The sequence below is a fragment of the Lissotriton helveticus genome, chromosome 2_1, assembly GCF_964261635.1.
Source record: "Lissotriton helveticus chromosome 2_1, aLisHel1.1, whole genome shotgun sequence".
NCBI classification, from domain to species: Eukaryota; Metazoa; Chordata; class Amphibia; order Caudata; family Salamandridae; genus Lissotriton; species Lissotriton helveticus.
This window is the reverse complement of record NC_136059.1, coordinates 746,003,708-746,026,865: the sequence shown is the minus strand read 5'-3', so window position 1 is coordinate 746,026,865 and position 23,158 is coordinate 746,003,708.

Here is a 23,158-nt window from a genome sequence, read left to right as displayed (position 1 = left end):
GCAGAGAGGTAGTCCAAGGCCACTCCCTCATTTTTATACCACTTTGCAATGCAGCTCTGTGGCGCTTACTGGAGGTTGCTGGTCAGCTAGTTGGCCCCCAGGGACCCTCAGGGCTCAAGTTGACTTGATCCCCAAATTTACAATGCACCAGGGTTTGCATTTGCACAATGGTGCAGGGAGGGGACATGGCCTGATGTGACAAGTGTGCAAACGTGCCCTGTGGTGCATTTTAAATTGGGGAATTAAGTCCCCTTGAATCCTGAGGGCCTCTGGAGTCCAACTAGCCCACCAGGTACATCCAGTAAGCGCCACAGAGTAGCGTTGCAGAGAGGTGTAGAAAGGGGCGTGGCCTCGGACCACCTCTCTGCAACGCATCTCTGTGGTGCTTACTGGAGGTACCTGGTCGGCTAGTTGTACCCCAGGGACCCTGAGGATTCATGGGGAATTAATCCCCCAAATTAAAACCCGCCAGGGGGTGTGTTTGCACAGTGGTGAAGAGAGGGGGCATGGCCTGATGTGACATTTGTGTAGTTATGCAATCACTCCGCCAAAACCCAAGCACTTATAAATTCACCATGCACTCTCCTTGCAGCACCCTAATCATCCAATCACTACCCTTGCGCTCATGGAATGACCCATGCACTAACTCATGCACTGCTACAATACCCTGAGCAGTACCCATGCAGTCCATCAATCGCCCTGTCACTACTCATGCACTCCTCCAATCCCCCAGCAAGCACCATGTACTTATCCAATCACTCTGCCAAAACCCAGGCACTTATAAATTCACCATGCACTGTCCTTGCAGTACTCTAATCATTGAATCAATATCCATGTACTCATGGAATGACCCAGGCACTAACACATGCACTGCTACAATCCCCTGTGAAATGAAATGAAATGAAAAGAAGTCTTATTAAGTGCGATTGCTGCCCTTGGGCGTCCAAGCGCTGAAGAACGGGGGTACTACCTACTGGAACAGTCAGCCTAAGAGGGTTATTCGCTTTTATTAAAAATGAAAAGTTTTAAGCTGTTTACGGAAAGAAGGCATATTATGGTTGGATCTGAGGTGCAGAGGAAGTGAGTTCCACAGCTTGGCCGCATTGTACGAGAACAGTCTGTCTCCTGCTCTGGATCTCTTTATTCGAGGGACTGTAGCCAAAAAGGCATGAGTGGAGCGGAGCTGTCTTTTGGGAAGGTATGGGGTGATTAAAGAGTGGTTGATCACCTGTCCAGTCCGCCAGTAGGCTTGGTGGGAAATACACATAGATTTGAAGTTAATTCTCTCCCTGACGGGGAGCCAATGCAGGATTCTCAGCCCGGGTTTTGCTGAAATCCTATGGGGGAGCTGAAGCAGCGTGTGTGCAGCGCTGTTCTGGATCTGCTGCAGCTTTTGCAGGGTGTATTATCAGGTGCCCCTAGATACAGGGCATTACTGAAGTCAAGGCGAGACTGAATCAAACCTTGGATGACGATTTGCTTGGCTACAAATGGTAAAAGAGGTAGAATCTTTTTCAGGAGTCTAAGGAGGCCAAACCAAATGGCTGAGACCTTAGTTGCCTGGGTGTCAAAGGTCAAAGACTTATCCAGCCAGACCCCCAAAGTTTTTATGTTGTCTTTAGGTATGTGTGCCATGCCCAATGTAAGAGGCCATATGGAGTCGATAGAAGGCGATGCCGGAGGGCCAAGGAGCATAAGCTCCGTTTTGTCTCCGTTCAACTTGAGACATGATGTGGTCATCCAGCTTTTAACTTCCTCCAGGCAATTTGTTAAACCGACCTGTGCTAGCTGCCTGTTCCTTTGCATCATAGAGACCACCAGCTGAATATCGTCCGCATATGTAACGATCTTAATACCATAAGGACGGACGATCTCAGCCAGCGGTCTCATGTATACATTAAACAGCGTCGGGCTCAACGATGAGCCCTGTGGTATCCCGCAGCCCAGGGGTTTACTAGAGGATACAGTGTCTCCTTCAAAGACTTGGAAGGTCCTGTTGCTCAAAAAAGATTTGAGCCAGGCCAGTGCTTTTCCTGATACTCCTAAGCTGAGGAGTCGACACAGTAGAGTTCTATGGCTCACCGTGTCGAATGCCGCGCTCAAATCGAGGAGGATGACTGCCACCGATCCGCCCCGATCCAAAATCTGTCTGGTTTCCTCCGTTACGCCAGCAAAGCAGTTTCCGTTCCATGTTTGGGGGAATCCCGTCTGGGTGGCATCAAGCAGATGGTTACTCTCGAGAAACGTTGTTAGATGAGTATTGATGTGTTTCTCGAGGATCTTGCTCACCCAGGGGAGTAAAGAAATGGGGCGATAGTTGTTGAGGTCATCAGGATTTAAATTTGGTTTTTTCAAAAGCCCCCGCACCATTGCCTGCTTCCATGTGGGCGGGATGATACCTGAGGACAGGGAGGCATTGAGTAAATTCATTACAGTGGGAAGAATGACTTGAGTAGCCGCCCCCAAAATGCACGGAGGAGCTGGATCACAAGGAGAGCCTAACCTTACTTGGCGCATTATGGATTCAGTGTTTCCGATTCCAGCATCGGGAACTAAAGTGTTTAGAGGGAGGTGGCTCGCTTCTGTGGGCAGAGAGGATCCTTTGACAGAGAGGTCGGGACTAGCGACTGGAAAAGATGAGTAGATTTGGTTCATTTTTTGGTAGAAAAATTCCGCCAAGTCGTTACAGCGGGACAGTGTATTACGGTTTGAAGCTAGGGGTTGGGGAAGTATGGTGAGACTTTTCACTATTTGATAAATTTCTTTTGGTTTTGATTTAGCCATAGTGATTTTTCCTGTGTAATAAGCGGATTGTGTCACTTTTATCTCTTGTTTATAGGCTGTAATCGCCTCTTTATAGATGACTTTGTCTGATGGAGCATACCCTAAATGCCATCTCCTTTCTAACTTTTTACAATATCGCTTTTTCACTCTAAGCTCTGCCGAGTACCAGGGAGCGGTTTTCTGTAGTCTTTTGGGAATAGTTTTACGAAGGGGGAGAACGGAGTCAAGAGACTTCGAAATCCAATTATTGTACTCACTGTTATCTGATACAGGTCCCTGATTCAGCGACGGTCTAGAGCTCACAAGGATGCTAGACCACTGTTCTTAAGGGAGTCTAGACCAATTTCTAGATTTTTGTGGGGAAGGAATTAGGGAAGAGGGTTGATGTGTAAACCAAGTAAAGGGAATCAAAAAATGATCGGTCCAAGGGAGGTCATGCTAATTACAGGGGTACCCCAATGCATAGTGGTCACTCATGTATGTATGTGTTTTCACTGTATTCTAAGTGTCTTTTTGCAAAGCACTGGCTCCGGTCCTGGTTAGTTAGTCAGTTACCACCAGTACCCATCATTGAAAAGTTGGAGGCACAGGAGGACTTTCTACTCCTCTGTTGGTTCTTTCTGCACATCTCTTGCTTCTTCCTGCACTTTTCTTTGTCTTTCTGGACGTCTGTTGCCTCTTTCTACATTTGTTTTGCTTTTTCTGCACTTTTCTTCCTCGTTCCTCACATGTCCGAACTTTGTAGGCATAGTTAGAAATTAGCATTTAAAAAACATTGAAATTCATTGAAAAACCCATAGGTTTCAGGCATGTTATAGTCAGAAATTAGCATTTAAAAAACCATTGAAATTCACTGTAAAACCAATAGGTTTCAGGCATGTTAGAGTCAGAAATTAGCATTTAAAAACACATTGAAATTCACTGAAAAACCATAGGTTTCAGGCACATTATTGCTAGAAATTAGCATTTTAAAAAAACTTAGGTCCCTGAAAAAACCATGCTTTCAGGGGCGTTATTGTTAGAAGTTAGTATTTGAAAAACCTTAGAAATGAACTGAAAAACCACAGGTTTCAGGGACGTTATAGTTAGTTGGACATTTCACCCATACAAAACCATAGAAATTCCCACGTTATAGTTAGTTCAGCTAACTATAACTCGCGCCCCCGCAATGCATTGCTGATGACGTCACATATTACATCATTCATGACATCACTGATGACATCTCGCATGACATCTCCGATAAAACAATTATTATCAAATTTCAAGTGCGTAAATGAATTCAAATGAGATCGGACAGATTTTCTGCCTAATCAGGTACCACTCATGATGTTAACAGTGCACAGAGTGCTATGGTAAGGCATAATATTTAAATGCATCAACCAAGAGATACATTGTGACCCATATTAATATATATAAATATGAATACAAATATAAATATACAGATATCAAAATAGATGAATACATTATTAAGTAAAAAGGGGAAACAAGACATCAGGCTCCCACTATGTGCAATAAAATGTGTGACTCTGATAGATCATTTCCACACCAAATCTAGGGAAACTCAGACTTTTAACAGCTTAATGCTTATATAACCACGTCATCCCTAGGTCATAGTATACAAACCAGCATCTAGGTCCATCTATCTGATGACTATTGCACTCTTGGAATATCGTTATGCTTAAATACTTAAAAAAATGCGACTGTATATCCATCTTCTATCTGCATAATGTTGTGTTCAACATGTCAAGCTCCCATAAAGTGCTGATGTGCAAAATCACCCAAAAGTGCTTAGTGCATGAAAGTATGTATACTCTAGTGTTAAAGTGCCCATGTAAACATAATAGATAAAAAGATTTCTCTCATTTTTGGCAGCTCTGTCATTGTTTTGAACGCAGAACTAATATTGTCCACACAATATCAAAAAAGAAGAAGGCTTTATCAAAAATATAAACGTATATGGTATGTTTCAACGCTAATATGGTGCTCCCATATTATAAACAAGGTACCAACATATTCGGCTAGAATTGAAAATTCAGTGTTAAGAGTGGTATACAGGGTGGGAATCATAGAATTGATGGAGAGGTACTGGGGTGTGGGAGACCTACCCCATAAAAATCAGGATACATCCATAAATATACATGATAAATATAATAAATACACATAATAAAAGCACAAGATAAAAAGTGAAGGAACAGTAATTTCAAGATTTTAAAAGGATATACATTAACAATAAATACATGTCCTTTAATAAATAAAACATGTTTTAAATTCATCCTTAACAATGCTATAATAGTGTAATTTTAATTAATGTATATATGGCTATAAGAAATTGTACATCTCATCACTTTTGTTCAGTCCATTTGGCACCTTAGAGTCCAGTTCTATGATCCTACGTGACTCTAATCTTCTTAATAGCTTCTCTATTGCCCCCACATTGTAATGGCGGTATTGAACCTATTACAAAATAGGTGAGGCATTCTAGGTTGTTTTGGTGCACACTCTTAAATTGTCTGGCCACAGGGTACGTTTGGTCCGAATTTACTATTACCCTCAGATGTTGCAGAATCCTGACAAGCACCTGTAATTTTATGCTGCCCACATATTGTAGGCCACAGGTGCATGTCAGTACTTATACTGCATATCCTTTAGGGCAATAGGTTCAGTACTAAAGGGAGTACTATACTCTGGGGTATGTATGCCAAATTTACACGCTCTATGCATTCTACACTTAAAGAAGCCGGGTTTAGGTTTCGGCCAAGATGTACTGGTGGAAATTTAAGAACTGTTCATAACTAGAGTCGTTCTTATGGACAGTGCCCTCCTAAAGGTAGGAGTGGATTTGTTTGTGAGTTTTTCTACCATTATTGAGTCTGTTAAAACAATTGGCCAATTTTTATTTATCATATTTCTAATTTTGTTCTCTTGTCTGCTATATGTGGTATTACGTCTAATAGCAGTGTCTTCTTTTACATTTTGTGTCAGAATTTCTGTCTTTTCTGTCCGTATTCATTTTATCTATAACTTGGGTTATTTTTTTTTTTACTATAACCTCACTGTTTAAATCTTGCTATAATTTCATCTTGGCATTTGGTCAATTATTGTTTGTACTGCAAATTCCTCTTATTCTCAATAATTCCCTATAGGGTATAATCTGTATGAGATGTCTGGGATGGAAACTTTTAGCATGTAATGTGGAATTTCCTGCTGTTGTCTTGCGATGCAGTGTTGTTTCTAATTTATGATCTACTACAAATATTGTCACATCTAATAAATCCACACCTTTTGGAATTAACATTGGCAGTAAATTAAAGATTAAGATCATTCCTATAGATCATTTTTACAAACTGCTCAGCCCTCTCAATGTCACCCTGCCAAATCCCAAAGACATCGTCTATAAAACACATCCATTGTACTACATGTTTGTCCATAAGATCAGAGTGTGTATTCTTGAGTACCTGCTCCTTCCACCAGCCTACATGAAGACATGCATAGCTGGGAGAGAAGCAAACCTCCATAGCCACACCTCTGATCTGTTTGAAAGGATCCTTACCAAAAAGAAAGAAGTTACTGTGCAGACACCAAGTCATGAGACCTAATAACATCTGGTTATGCTTGAGCAGATTAATAGGTCACATATTCAAGTAATGTGTTACCGCATTCAAGCCCACTGTTTGTAAAATGCTCGAATAGAGCGATATGATATCAATTGTTATACGTACGTAATCCTCTTTCCATTCCATTTCATGAAGCTTCTTAATCAAATCTCCAGTGTCTTTGATGTATTAGGGCAATGATCTAATGAAGTCCTGCAAAAAAAAAAAATGCCCACATAACAAGATATGAGTCCCTATTTTTATATAAACTCTAATTTAAAAAATAAATTTCAACCCAAAGAAAAAAACATTTTTTTATGTGAAATAATACTTTAATTCAAAATAAGTTAATAAAACAGTTTGTAATTAAATAATAGATAGGTTTATTTTTATCATCAATACATTACATTTATTTATATGTTTAATTCTTTTAAATATTTTAATTTAATTTAACATCCCCTACCTCCATTATTTCCTATGGGAGAGTGTTGCAGCCCCATGTTGCCCATGTGCACTGCTAGACTTCCTACTGTTCCTACTGTTTTTTTTAGTAGTATTTTACAGTCTGTGAATACTGAAGAATGGTAAACTTGATCAAACGTTTATGATACCTTTGTGAATCAGGCCTAAGTTATACAGTCATTCACTGGAAACCAATGAAAGGATAGTCTGGTATGAGACAATTGATCACTTCTCTGTAGGCTAGCAATCATCTGGATCATAGTATTCTGCACTTTCTGAAAACACAGGTGTAGGAAAATGGACATGCGAGCTCAGAGACTTTTGCAGAAATCCAATCTGGAGTTGACTACTGGTCCCACCACTAAGGCTTTGGTTATGATTTAACACCCATAGAGGTAGGGATAAAGACAGATTAGATCTCCCTTTGGCTCAAAATCGTCTCTCCTTTTTGCATCCAGATTTAGGTCTTGCAGAGGATGTTGAAGTTCAAGAACCAATCAAAAGCTCATCAGTAAGATGGCACTCCATTGAGCAATTACTAAAGAAATCTTTTGCACAAACAAAACATCATTATTATTTCTCAGGAGAAATATCACGAAATTCGCATGACTCATAACTACCGAAACCCGTCTATTGGCAATTCGTGGTGCAGAAATGATGATGCTGTTTCGCTGGGGCATTCAGAATGAGGGCTGCGGTCTATCTCAAAACAGTGCTCCATTCGAACTGATAAATGCTGGACAACATATCACATGGAAACAAAGAAAGCATAGAAAGCATAGTACACACAAATATAACAATAATCGTAAAATAAAAGAAGTGTCCACTATTTGAACTGGAACAAAGGCACTTTACGGAATACATTTGGATCAGCAACCATCGTCACATAGGGTAAAAAAATGTCCAGCGTAGACTTCCAGCAGCAAGTTTTTCATTATTTTTCTTTTTGTACCTTTTACTCTCTCATGATGTAATTCCATTAATGTTCAATTGATTTTTGTTTTGATTTGATTTATATTTTCTTATAGAACACTTAGGGGCATATTATCAAGAACGGGGGTAAAGTTATCGCTGGGCTTGATAATATGCCCTTGAGAATTCCAATAGAAGCCCATGTTCACACCAGAACATGGACTTCTATTGGAATTCTCAAGGGCATATTATCAAGCCCATTATCGCTGCATAAGCAGCAGTTTTCTGCCGCTAAACCGGAAATCATTTTTAATGCCGTTCTTGATAATATGCCCTGTTGACTGAAAACTAATGGCATCTTCAGGTTCTTCGAGAAACATTTATATACGTTGAGGATGTGTAAATATATCTGTATTTGTATGTGTGTTTGTGAGTGTGTGTGTATTTATATAAAGAGTCGGCTGTTATTATGGTTAGGTCCGAGTTTATGTAAAAAAGAAAATCATAATAATTTCTTAACTAATGTTATTTAATTAATATGAACAAGGCTTTTGTTTTAAAAAACAGATTTAGCCGTTTTGGGTTTAGCATGACAAGTTTTGTTCAATCTGTCAAAGGGGGAAGAGAGATTTTTGCCTTTTAACTTCCAGAGCAAGCTTTTCTCTCACATAAAAAAATGGCTGAATAGAGTTAGACCATTTTTGGGGAACTAGCTGTTTTAAAAGTGTTTCACGGTGTGATAGAAAATGTTAAAAATGTAGGGATATCTGAGCAAATAGTCAACGGAGGGTGTAAAAGCCCCAAAAAGAAGACCATCTGCAGACTGAAAAATATTCCTAAAGCATGAGGGAGTTTTTTCCCCCTTCTTCCTTTTGGGACTGTGGAGCCACAGCCTCTGATTGACTGGCACCAACAGAGAAAAATCAGTTGCAGCTGCCATTAAAGGATGCAAGAATGTGATTCTGTATCCTAAACAATAAAGTAAAAGTGCCATAATCTGAGAGCAGGGAGGTCATCCATTGACACATTGGCTCAGGTTGGGGAGCCTCAAATGAATCTCCTTAAGTATAAATAAAAAAGTAAATGTTATCATTGAGTAGGCACTCCCAGAGTCGGGGTGCTCAAATCAAATGGCATTTGCTAGCAGATCTGCTCACCCCAGGCAAGGGCTCATGAACTTCTGTTGGTTTATCTCTCAGTGCCCCAAACCTCATGAGTATTTAATAGGTTCTCAGATTCTGTTCTAAGTTTAGAAAGTCTTTGGAAGATCCAGGAAGAGCCCATATATCAGTGGGAGTTCACAAACTTGTGTCTGGGAACCCAAAATAACAATAATAATCGAGACAAGTGAAAAGGTCATGTCTAGCGATGGTTTCTTGTAGGTTGTTGCAGGGTCTGGCTTATAGCCAACTGAGGGGAATATGCATGGTTATTCTAAGTAATGTACTTTATGATTTTGCTTTCTTACTGTTAGACCTGTCAGCCTTGTAATAGTCTGCACCATTAAATGTTAGCCTTACTCATCTATTTTTGCTTGCCTCATTCTCACTGGCCTTATGACTCTGTACACTTTACAACTGCTAACCAGTGCTAAAGTGCATGTGCTCACTCCTTAAAACATAGTAACATTGGCTTATCCCCAAATGGTATATGACCGAGACTGACTTACACTTGCATAAGTGGAGAAGCGTGGCTCAGTGGTTAGAGGCGGCAGACCCAGAAGCTGAGATTGACCGTGGACCAGGGTTCGATTCCCCACCTCGGCGGGTCTCGGGCTCAAAATTCCACGGACTCGACAATTCTCACTCTGGTGCCTACTCAACTCACGGGGTCACACTCTGCGACTCTGGGCAATAGCTTGCTTAATCTCCACTACAGCCCCTCGCAGCAGGATGCCTGGCTTTCACCTTGTGGACACCCTGCCGGGGTTTCTCACAGGGGAATACCAGGACGGGTTCCCTAAGCAAGCGCCGGGACGCTCACGGGCAGCTGTGCGCTTTGCAAGTCCAACACATTTACATTTACATATGCTATCTCCTGCCTCCACAAAAAGGGCTGCATATCTCCTGTAGTTAGTAGGGAGCCAAGGTAGGAAGCCTGTGGACTTCAAAGGGAAACCTCTAAAAGCTTCTGCCACTTCGAAGGAAGAACCAGGTATAAATATTGGACATCAAACACCCACACTTTAACCTCTCCCTTTTGCAAAGTCACGGTTTTGGGACTATGTTGTTTATTCAGGGAACAGGGTTAAGACTAGTACAAACTTGATAACAAACGTGATTGGACACTCCAAATATGGAGGACTTTTTGTATCTTGCTTTACTTCTAACACTTTTTTCCATGAAGCTGAATGTACTGAACTGAAGTCTTTTTCAAACTGCAGCGATTTTAGTACACTGCATTTGTGCCCTTGGAATCGGATTTGTGCTGGGCATGCAACGCAACAAGCGAACACAATGATCTACTAATACAAAAACATACACCCTTATTTTCTCATATTTCATGAAGCATCAAAGCAAGTCACCTTGCTGTGCAGCGTGAAAGGGGAGGAATGCACTGTATTTAACATTATGTGGCACGTTCCTGTTCTACCCTAGCACTGGCAGGCTTCCTAGTGCCAACGTAGGTGCCCATGCATCATGGTGCAAGGGCACCTGCATTGTAGGCAGGATTGTGTTTTTTGTAGAAATACCTTCCTGCACACATGGAAAGAGAAAGAAATGAGCAGAAATAACAATATTTCTCATTACATCTCCCCTGGGTAGGCATAGCATTTTGATGCATTCTGGGATCTACCACTAATGGTTAATCTGGGAATGTATTTCAACAGTGGGTTTATGCTGTTCCTCTATCAAGGTGCTGTTTGGAGTCACAAGTGACTTGGTCCCACTATACCCTAGAAAGGGCCAAGGTGGGGATCCATATGTTGGATCATAATGCCCTCGCACACCCTTTCAGGTGTCATGCTTCCTCTTCTGGGCTGCTCCTCGTTGGGTCAACGGTGCAATACCCAACGGGCTCCCTGAAAAGGGGCTCTTTGTTGGAGATCTTCTATCCAACTGCCTTGTGATGAAGTGCACCACAAATCGCTGGAGGAGAACCTGACATTTGGGCAGTTTCACAGAATACAGAGAAATTGTAGTTCAGTAGATGACTACAAGACTGAGTCAGCAGCCCTTGCACAAAATCTCTCTGACATAGATTATCCTCTGAAAAACATCAATCTCTCAAGAAAGAGAGCACGAAACAACAATAGAGAAAGTCTGCTAGAGGAGAAAAATAAAGTCGTAACAGAAACCTTGACCTGTGTGACTACTTACATGCCAATATCCAACCAACTAACTAAGGTGTTGAAAAAACATTGGCATATACTTAACACAGGGTCACTACAACTTGAGCAACCACGGTTTGCATTCAAGCATTCATGAAACCTACAAGATATGCTCATCAACACTAGACCTAAATCTAAGGCCATTAACATACACACCAATATCCAACCAACTAACTAAGGTGTTGAAAAAACATTGGAATATACTTAACACAGGGTTACTACAACTTGAGCAACCACGGTTTGCATTCAAGGGTTCAAGAAACCTGAAAGATATGCTCATCAACACTAGACCTAAATCTAAGGCCATTACCAAACAGGGAACATTGTGGCAATTATCAGCAGTCACAGGCCACTATCCATGTGGCTCATGCACTGCATGTGCATTCACCTCCATCCATAAAAACATCCCCCTGATTAACGATTTTGTGTGGGAGATGCGCACCCACACAAACTGTAATACTGCAAATTGTATATACATGCTCACGTGCCCTTGCAACCTCTACTATGCAGGGATGACTACACGACCCATTAAACAGCGTATCCCTCAACACTGCAGCAATATCCGCTGCCATAAAACAAATACCAAAATGTGTTCCCAGTACCTGGAAAAAATGCATACCCAGATTCCCTCAAGTGGCTCATTTTGGAAGCCTCCCTCAACATTTCGGAGAGAAACCTCTTCATCAGAGAACAAAGATGGATACACTGCTTATCGACACACTATTATGATCTAAACGAGGATATACCCTGGAGCTCCCTATAAACTTGTCACCAAAGCTGTACAGACCATTAGTTCAGCAAGAGAGTTGGATATGAGGCTCTTTTAAGCATCTACATTTGATATCATACTATGTTGAAGATATGTTCATATTACCTGTCAGTATATGTGCCTAGACCAACCAGACATCATTTGCCTCTTACAAGACCAGTGACAACACGAGGTTGAAATGGCCACTTCCATATACACAGTTCACAGAGACACAGCATTACACACATGGAACAGTGCTTATCGCAGTTTGTTTGTTCTTTTTTAAAATTGATGAACATTTATGAATTTTTATAATACTGTGTAATGGTGCATGTTTTTACTGAATTTTTTTATGAATATTATGTTTTGATTTGTTTTGAACTATGGTATACATTGTATAATCAGCAAGCTTTGCTGTTTTTTTTAAACAATAATTCTAATAAATTGATGAAATTTTAACACTTATATCCTTTGAATACACTTATGTTGATTATTGTTGTTTTATATATGCCTGTAAATTTGGTAACTCACGCATAGACCAGACCCAAAATTTTTGACCCATATTCTGTTTTGAGATAGAGGCCCATCAGGACCATTTCCTTTGGTGCAAATGCTGGAAAAGGAAATTTGTTGTTTTTGACAGTGCTTATCGCATACATCCTCTTTGCCAACCATCAAGAAGAATTACAATCAAGGGAACATGACTACCCCCCAGATCTTTTGCTGGACAGCAGGCATAATAAGTGAGGCTAAAAAACATTTCTTGCATGGAAAAAACCGGTCCGTGTACAGTGACGTTAGTGCAAGCTCTACTAACAATATAACAAGTAGTATCATACTCTAAACCACACATATTAGCCCAACCCACTCGGTCTTTCACTCGGTATTATTGAATTTAACCTATTTAGAGATGGCCGCCACTCAAACGTGGCGAGATCCCCTCCCTCTTCTTTACATCATGTGACCCATCACATGACATCTGGGAGATTGATTTAATCTCACATCGAGGGAAACACAGGCACCTCCCGGACCCAATGGATGAGGGCAAGTCAAAGGATGCACACACAACGCGGCAACCGTGAGTAACCCGCCTAGGCTCTGTGACCTTATGGTAACTATTGCTGTTTCCAGATGCTAGGCGAACTTTCACTTTGTAACAAACCGCGCACCATGGCCACCTAAACACGAGCTTTCAAAGCGCTCGCTATCACGCATTTTACTCCTTTACTCCTTTCCCAGAACCGCCCTCCCCGCGCTTTAAGGTTTATGCATTTCCGAGCGGAGGCGGTATGATAACTACATGCCACACTCATGACCGCGGACTCTTAATTAATTCCGACGCGGTTATCCTGAGGCGCGCTATTTAATGGTACACTGCGGGCTCATGGGTTTGAGTTCTCCCCACATGCTGTTTTCTCTAGACACGCAGTGAAATGGAACACCGGTGTCTTAAGTGTTAAAACATTTCCACACGCTGTATTGATCCAGGGCTCCCTAGACATGACAACTGCTACCCCCAGAGCAGCACTACGCATTTGCCTGCAAGCGGAATTGATAGGCGTCTTCTTCATGCATGATTGCAACTTCCCGTACGTGCTTGTTGCCAGAGCCCAATATGTTCCTCTCCAACTGCTGCCTTAAGTAAATCACTGTCGGCTCAATCTGAGTCTCCTATTGAATTAACCACACGCTTTGCCATATCACTGCTGCCACATGTTAGCGTACAACTCAATAAGGATTTAGGGGAACAGTGTATGTGTTTACATGGTGTATGCCCACGTCAGTCTCTGAAACAACCGCCTCATGATATTAACGACCAGCATAACACCTTTTTAATCTTGCGTTCAAACATAGTCCCTACTACAACGCTATACACTTCTGTTAGACTTTTAAGTTGATACAATGTTTTTTTCTCTACCATGTTACCCAATGCGAATTTCAATAACACAATAGTGTCATAATACCTTTGTGAAGACAGCCTATTGTTGGTTGGGGTTTTTTGATAAGGCACAGCTCAAAGAAATGTACAGTTTACAATGTTGTACATATCTTGTTTTTGGTGCACAGACATAATATCGACTCCACAATATCGAATGGACAAAATATCGAGTAAAAAATATCGAATATAATAAAATATCGAGAACAAAAATATCGTTGTTAAAAATATCGATTACAATAATGATAATAAAATATCGAGTCCAAAAATATCGACTCAAAAATATCGACATGACAAAATATCGATTAATAGTCTAAGTAAAAAATATCGATATTATGTTGAAAAAAGGTAAAAAATATAAATAAAGTGTAATAGTAATATAAATTGTAGTTAATGTTTAGGAGCGGGATGTTGGGTTAATAGGGGATAAGGGTGGGGAGTAATTTAAAATGATTAATTAATTAATATATGTTTGTAAATATTTTTATATTTTAATTAATTGGAAAATAATTAATATTAATTAGTTAATTAATTTATATACATTTCTATACATTTTTTATTAGTAATTAATTGGTAATTAAATAATATTAATTAGTTAATTGGAAAATAAATCATATTAATTATGTAATTAATTAATATAATTGGTAATAAAATGTTATGTAGTAATTAATTGGTAATTAATTATTATTAATTAGTTAATTGGAAATTAAATAATATTATTTATTTAATTAATTAATATAATTGGTAATAAAATTTTATGTAGTAATTAATTGGTAATTAATTATTATTAATTAGTTAATTGGAAAATAAATAATATAAATTAGTTAATTAATTAATATAATTTGGTATAAATTTTGTATTAGTAATTAATTGGTAAATAATTAATATTAATTAGTTAATTACATTATTTAGAGTAATTGTTATATATATAATATTTTGTTATAGTTCATTAAAAAATTGGTGAAAAATGTATTAATAATTACATGAAAATAATTACAGCTAATGTGCTAAAAAAATTTCATATTTGTTATTGGTATAAATTGTAGTTAATGTTTAGGAGCGGGATGTTGGGTTAATAGGGGATAAGGGTGGGGAGTAATTAAAAAGAAATAATTAATTATGATATGTTTGTGAGAAATTTAAATTATCATTTAATTGGTAAAGTTTAAATATTAATTTGTTAATTAATTCATATAATTTGGTACATATTTATCATTAGTAAATAAATAGTAATTAATTAATATTAATTACTTGATTTAATTATTAATAAATATTTTTTCCCCATATATTGTTATTATTAAATATTTGTTTGGGAATAAATATTATAAATAATTATATTTAATTAATTACAGCTATTTTGCTAATATATTAACTTATTAATTATAGTTAATTAATCATTAATAGTTAATTAAATAATATTAATTAAATGTGGGTACAGGATGAATTTTAGTGTTCAGGGTCAGTTTTCTCTCTTTAGGTAAAGGGGTATTTTTATGTTTCAAGGTCAGTTTTCAGTTTTAGGGTAAAGGGGTATTTTTAGAAATCAGGGTCAGTTTTCAGTTTGTGGGTAAAGGGGTATATTTAAGGTTCAGGGTCAGTTTTCAGTTTTTGGGTAAAGGGGTATATTTAGGGTTCAGGGTCAGTTTTTAGTTTGTGGGTAAAGGGGTATATTTAAGGTTCAGGGTCACTTTTCAGTTTTTGGGGAAAGGGGTATAATTAATGTTCAGGGTCAGTTTTCAGTTTTTGGGTAAAGGGGTATTTTTAGGGTTCAGGGTCAGTTTTCTGTTTGTGGGTAAAGGGGTATATTTAAGGTTCAGGGTCAGTTTTCAGTTTTTGGGTAAAGGGGTTTATTTAAGGTTCAGGGTCAGTTTTCAGTTTTTGGGTAAAGGGGTATTTTTAGGGTTCAGGGTCAGTTTTCAGTTTGTGGGTAAAGGGGTATATTTAAGGTTCAGGGTCAGTTTTCAGTTTTTGGGTAAAGGAGTTTATTTAAGCTTCAGGGTCAGTTTTAAGTTTGTGGGTAAAGGGGTATATTTTTTGGTTCAGGGTCAGTTTTAAGTTTTTGGGTAAAGGGGTATATTTTTGGGTTCAGGGTCACTTTTCAGTTTTTGGTGAAAGGGGTATAATTAATGTTCAGGGTCAGTTTTCAGTTTTTGGGTAAAGGGGTATTTTTAGGGTTCAGGGTCAGTTTTCAGTTTTTGGGTAAAGGGGTTTATTTAAGCTTCAGGGTCAGTTTTAAGTTTGTGGGTAAAGGGGTATATTTTTAGGTTCAGGGTCAGTTTTAAGTTTTTGGGTAAAGGGTATATTTAATGGGTAAGGGTCAGTTTTCAGTTTTTGGGTAAAGGGGTATATTTTTGGGTTCAGGGTCAGTTTTCAGTTCTTGGGTAAAGGGGTATTTTTTGGGTTCAGGGTCAGTTTTTAGTTTTTGGGTAAAGGGGAATTTTTAGGGTTCAGGGTCAGTTTTGGGTTTTTGGATAAAGGGGTATTTTTTAGGGTTCAGGGTCAGTTTTCAATTTTTGGGTAAAGGAGATTTTTTTGGGTTCAGCGTCAGTTTTCAGTTTTTGGGTAAAGGGGTATTTTTTAGGGCTCAGGGTCAGTTTTCATTTTTTGGGTAAAGGAGAATTTTTTGGGTTCAGGGTCAGTTTTCAGTTTTTAGGGTAAAGGGGTATTTTTAGGGTTCAGGGTCAGTTTCCAGTTCTTGGGTAAAGGAGTATATTTTTGAGTTCATGGACACTTTTCAGTTTTAGGGTAAAGGGGTATTTTTAGGGTTCAGGGTCTGTTTTGTGTATATAAAGTGTGAGAATTTTTTTATAAATATTACAAATAATTGAAAGATTTTTGTGAAAAAATTTTGCTAATTTTTATGCTAATAATAATTTTTTGAAATAATCAGCAAAAAATATACTACTAATATATGTTAATAATATTTATAAAATATATCTAAATATGTGACAAATTTTACACTATAACATTATACTAAAGTAGCTATTCTAATTTATACATGGTCAGTCTTCAGCACCTTTCCAGATATTACTTTCACTTGAGTAGGAATAGTAAATAATAATTGGTCAGTGTCCAGCAACTTCTCTGATAATACTTTGACTGGAGTAGGAATAGCAATTATTAATTGGTCAGTGTCCAGCACATTTGCATATAATTTTACATTAGTGTGTTATTATATTACAAGACAATGCAAAATGGATGTTTTCAAAAAACTTTATTACAATTTTCCAATTTTTTCATGTGTAATACAATACAATCACTATCAAATATAACATAAACATTTTTGGAAATGTTGTATTTGCAGAATAACACATTGTCATTTATGTACATGTTTTAATTTGTCACACAACATTTTTTCACAACATTTTTTATGTCAAAACAAAATATTATTATCAATCACTTTCTGTAACAAGTATTTATATTGAAATAAATAAAATTCAAGTTATTTTTCTGCTTCTTCCATTTATATTTAATAATGTTAATATTATATATTAATAATATTAAATATTTAATTTTAATATATACATTTTTATAAAGTAACATGACAATTATTATATTTGCTCAAGATATGGAAATACTAATTAAGACATTTTTTTTCACATATTTCTGACAATGTTGTTTTAAAATTATACATATAAATATATTATGTTGTTAACTTTATAACTGTAAAGGGGAATAATATGTTTATTAATAATATCTGGTATTGGTAAAAGATTATTTATGCAATTATATACTTTTATAATACTTAGACATTATTATAAAAAAAATTAATTAATAAAAATAATAACAAATATATTTATTATTATTATTATTAATTAATAAACTTAAACATGTATCTTTTCTTTTCAGAAATACATACATTCAGAGAAATAAAAATACATTATTTATATAGTAAATGGTTATAATTTTTATATTAATTATAATAAATAAGTTATATTATTTATTATTATTAATTATTTACAAAACAATTAATAATGTTTAGTTATAAACAAACACAAACTTATTCCTATAAATGTACACAAAAATACATTTTTTACATATATCATTTCAAGTGTTACATAATTATTTAATATTATTAATATATATTAATTAATATATATTAATTAATATTAAAGAAATGTAATTTTTTTTAACAGTATAAATTATAAAGAGTCTACTTTATTAATTTGTTACAATAACAATGTGTATGTATTATATTTTTATACTATAACATTGTATTTTCTATGATACCTTTTCAAAATTGGTTTAAGGGGACTACTTTTTTACCGCGTAAGGTTATTGCGCTTCATTCAAGACTGGAGAAGCTCGCGGTTGGGAGTTGCTTCGTGTGGAGAGAGGTAAGGTACATTTTATATACCATTTATGACTGAGTGGTAATGTTTGAGGGTATATTTGAACTGTGTAGTGTTTTTGTGTGTATGTATGATTTGTTAATGTAGCGTTTAGGTGTAATGTCGTCGTTATAGATGCGTCATGTATGTTTTAGTTCTAGTGTTATTTGAATTGTTAGGAAATGTCTTCTTACATGGTTAATGTTAATTGTGAGTGTATTTACAAATTTTATGGGCTATTTGTGGGTGGGTTTCGTTATGTATGTTTTTTTACAAGTTCCGGTTCCTCGCATGAAAACTACATGGAAGGAAGCGTGTTTTTTTTCGGAGATACTAATGTATGACTTATTATGGTTATATTTTTACGTGTATCTCCTATTTTTCGTGTTTGCCAGGAGCGGATTTTAATAATTTAAACCTTTTTTCGGGATTTTTGAGGGTTTTGTATTGGATTGATACATTGGTATGCGTCACCGTTTTTTTTAAAGTTATGTGTATATCACTTTAAATACTAAAGTGTCCACACTACTGTTTTCGGGATTTCCTGGAGCGTTTATTTTATTTTTACATAATTTTCGGGTTTTTGATGGTTTCCCATATTGAATTTTTCGTACTTTGTAATGGATTGTATGGATTGTATTTTGCTTCATTACGTCTCTTTCATCTACAGAAATTGTAATTATTTTTATATTTCTATTTATTGGGTGGGAAATGTCGATCTTTATGTAATGTGTATGTGTGATGTAATTATAAATATTGCATATTTGTTCAGAAATAATGTGCAAAATTTTGATACGTTTGTAAAACAAATATGTCTTATTTATAATTGTTTAGAAATGTTTATGATTGTTATATGTATCATTATTGTAAGAAGATATTAGTATATTTAGTCGACATTTTTATAGTAGGGTTTTAGCTATTATTGCCAGATATTCTAATCCTCTAGTTGTAGGGTATAGTGTGACTTGACTTTGCAGTAGTCGGAACATTTGTTTAGTTTGTTTACTTAGTTTTGGACCAATTTGGGTCACAGATTGTTCCATTCTTAGTTCTTGATAGCTTTGTTCTTTTATCAAAGCTTCTAGTAGGTTATGGAATGTGGGTCTTGTTCTGCTTGTGGTAGCTTGGAAAGCATTATGCCACCCTTCTACACTGTTGTTGGTTTTAGACTCTTGGTTTAAAGTACTAAGATAGACATTCCACCAAGGGATTTGGAATTTGGGTTGGCGTCGATGTCCAGATCTGTGCAACCTTCCCACCCAAGTATCTTCGAAATAATCCAGTAATGGGGTTAGTTTATCTTCATTCCTCTTGTAATATGTGCTGTCAATTAATAAATTATAGTGTTCCGCTACATCGGTAACAGGAACGTAGGCCAGTGCTATCAATTTTTTAATTTGATAGGCAAAGGTGCTATCTGTTGAGTACAAAATACTTAAAGTTGATTTTTGGAGATGTCTCCATATGCTCTGATTGAAATGATAGTAGCAACCCTGGATTGCTGTGTGGGGAAATATTTTCAAAATGCTATTAATCATAGCTAATTCGAAATCAATAATTATTTTTTCTGGAAAATAATTATTGATTTCATTTTTGAGAACATTTAATATGTCTGTGTAAGTGTTTTGCTGTTTGTTTGGTAGCAAACAGTAAATGAAAGGGATGTTATAGTTATGGTATAACCCGTGGATGGAATATAGTTGATAAAAAGGTTTTGGGCATGGTTTAAATGTTCCATCCATCATCCATTGGGGACACTGTTGGATTTTTCTTAAATTACTTGCAGTTGCAAACATTATGATTCTGTTTGTACTGCTTTCATCGTCAAAAAGGATAAATTTGTCTTTATTGTGTGTGATGGACATTTCTGGTGAAATAATAATTTCCTCAAAAGTAGTAGGGTTGGGTGGGGTTGTGGAAGTGCGTCTTTTAGTGTATGCAATTGTGCGTTTTAGGGAGTCAATAGAGGGTAGTTGACCTGAAGCATGGGCTGGGACTTTTAACAGTTCCTCTTTAAGGATTTGTGTTGTTGGTCTATCACTTTGTGTGCTAGCAGTCTTTATACTTTCTAAAGCATCTCTTATTTCTATTTCTGTGACATTGGGGGGATGATTGTGTTCCCTGGTAAATAGCACATTAGTTTCCTCTGTAGTAGCCCTTCCATAACATTTGTTTGAGTAATATTTTGTACATTTCCAGAAAACTTTTCTACCACGTTGTCTTTCCTGACTATAAACATAACCCATATAACATAACAGTAATTTATTTTTCTGTGACATAACAAATTCTGCACCTTCTGTCATTTTGTTTTACTTGTTCTAGGAAAGAGTAGAAAGAAACAAAATCAAATAACATATATTTCACTTAGTGGTGCTAACATAATTAATGTTGTATTTATACTTACGTTTACTAAAAGTAGTAATCACAAATGCAGAACTGTATTTTGAAGGACTTTCTTGTATGTATTTCTTTATTTACTGTTGGTATGAAAATATAGAAATGCTAAGTTAATGTTTATACATAACAAACGTTTTTCCTAGGAAAAAGCAGTTTTTTAATTTGCTTAGTACTACATTTGATGTGAACATTACATATACTTACTTGTTTAAATAGTTGAGTTGTAGTATTTGGTGGAGTACATCAAGGTAGTAAAGTTTAGATCTGTAGAGAAGATAGAATAAATACATGTCACATATGATAAAAATTATTTTGAAGCGTTGGGAAATCGGAAATATTTATAAGTATACTAACTTCTAAATATGTACTTTTCTTTGCTGTAGGTAGAATAGATGTATGATGTATTCACAATATCTGTAGAGGAAATATAAAATACATAACATGGTGTTAAGAATATAGTTCTTGTTTTTATTGGAAGTTTTAGACAAATTGAAGTATACTTAAATTTTTTACAAGGGTAGTCTTGTCTTTTGGTATAGTTGATGTAGGATGTTTTTATTGGATCTGTAGGGAAGATGTAATATGCAAGATATGTTGTTTAGAAATTAGCATTTTAAATATTGGTTGTTTACTAACAAAAACATATATACGTACATGTTTAATTAGTGTAGTTCTATACATTTGTAGTGTTGAAATCGGAAAATCGCTGAATATCTGTGAATAAAATGTTTTAAATTAAGTATGAATCTTGTGAAATACTGTTTAAAAACAGCTGTTGTTGTATAACAGACCATTAATATATACTTACAATCTTATTTTGCAGGGGAAGAAATAGGAGCATGTATTAGGAATTTTTTTGTAGTACTTTCTATCAGAAAAGTAGGAGGAGATAAAAATTAAATAAGTGGAAGAGTTAGGAGATATAAGTAAAATAATAGACTACTAATTTACATTGTAAAATAATGGAATGTAACTTACTTGAATGATTAGCTAGTGAGCTGGATCTTTAAAGATGTTTGTTCAGGAACAAAATCTTCAGAGTGTTGGCATCTTCTTTCTATGGAGTTAGCAGCAGCAAATGGTAGAATGCATTTATCCCTTTTATAGTATGTGTATTTTGTGTGCTTAGATTTGATTGGTTGTAGGATGAAAGGAAGGATTGTATAGGCTAGTTTGAATTTTTTTATGTTAATTGGTGTGTTTGTTGATGTGAGAATGGTGGTATGTGGTGCTTTCCGCATTAAAGCAGGTTAGTTGTTAAATAAAATAGATGTGTAAGTGTAAAAATATTATGAAAATTTTAGTTACATGTAAGGATTCTTTTTAAAATGATAGAACGCATTTAATATAATGTATAGCAATGATGATAAATAGTAATGTTATAAAAGTAACAGGTATTATATGTCAAATGTTTTTTGTATAGAGCAATGACTTTTATAGACCATTAATATGGTATTTTAGACATGAAAGGGTACAAAAAATAACTCGATATTTGTTTAGAAACGATATTTTTGTACTCTATATTTTAGTAGTCGATATTTTTGTAGTGTTAGGTGTAATTTCATGAACAACGATATATTAGTAGTCGATATTTAATAAGACGATATTTATGTACTCGATATTCTAAATACTCAATATTTTTTAGTCGATATTTATGTATTTTGTGTAATAAGTATACAAAGTCGATATTTTTGTAGTCGATAATTATTCAACGATATTATTGCTAGTCGATAATGTGACCGTCGATAATATTTCAGTGATCCCTTGTTTTTATCCTACCAACACCAGTTCACGCACAGGAGCAAAGCCTTGTGCGTGAATCCACCGGGCACTGTTGAAGCCTGGGGACCATAACCATAGGGTGAGTTCTTCCTGAAGATGTTTCCTCTGCCAACTTATTGTTCTTCCACAGGGGCAATAGTCACCATAGCTCACTGCGGACAATCACCACTGCTGTTTTTTAACCTTTGCCATTTTTTAAAAACTGTCCTTCATACGCCTTACGGCGTTAACCCACATTTAGAATTAGTATGCTCTGGAGTCACTATGTAACATGGATGGTACATGTGATCAATTACAATATCGCGAATCTTTCCTTTAATGCTTTTTTCTCCCTCAACAGGTAGATCCAGGCAGTTAAAGGTAATGTTGGGTAAATACATTACCTGAGTTTGCAATTTTGTATGCCTCTTAAACACGAATTGTAGATAGCTTCTTTCTAGGGTCCTGAAGAATCACAGGGTTATTGAATCAATAGCGAGAAACATGTTGACCCACACATATTAGCAAGGACACCACGCGAGGAATCCCTCGGGCGAGTACCTTGCACACTGGTTTTTAATTAGGACAGGAGACCCCCAAAATAAAATGTGTCCTTCTAGGTACTCCCAGTCCTATTTTATATCACTACACTGCATCTACACAGTCCAGGGCCCATACCTGCACTTCATCACATGGCAAATGGATAGAAAATCTCCAACAAAGAGCCCCTTTTCAGGGAGCCGGTTGGATATTGCATCGCCGACCCAACAAGGAGCAGCCCAGATGATGAAGCATGACACCTGAAAGGGTGTGTGAGGGCATTATGATCCAACATATGGATCCCCACCTGGCCCTTTCTAGGGTATAGTGGGGCCAAGTCAGGGAAACAGGCCACCCGTCCCT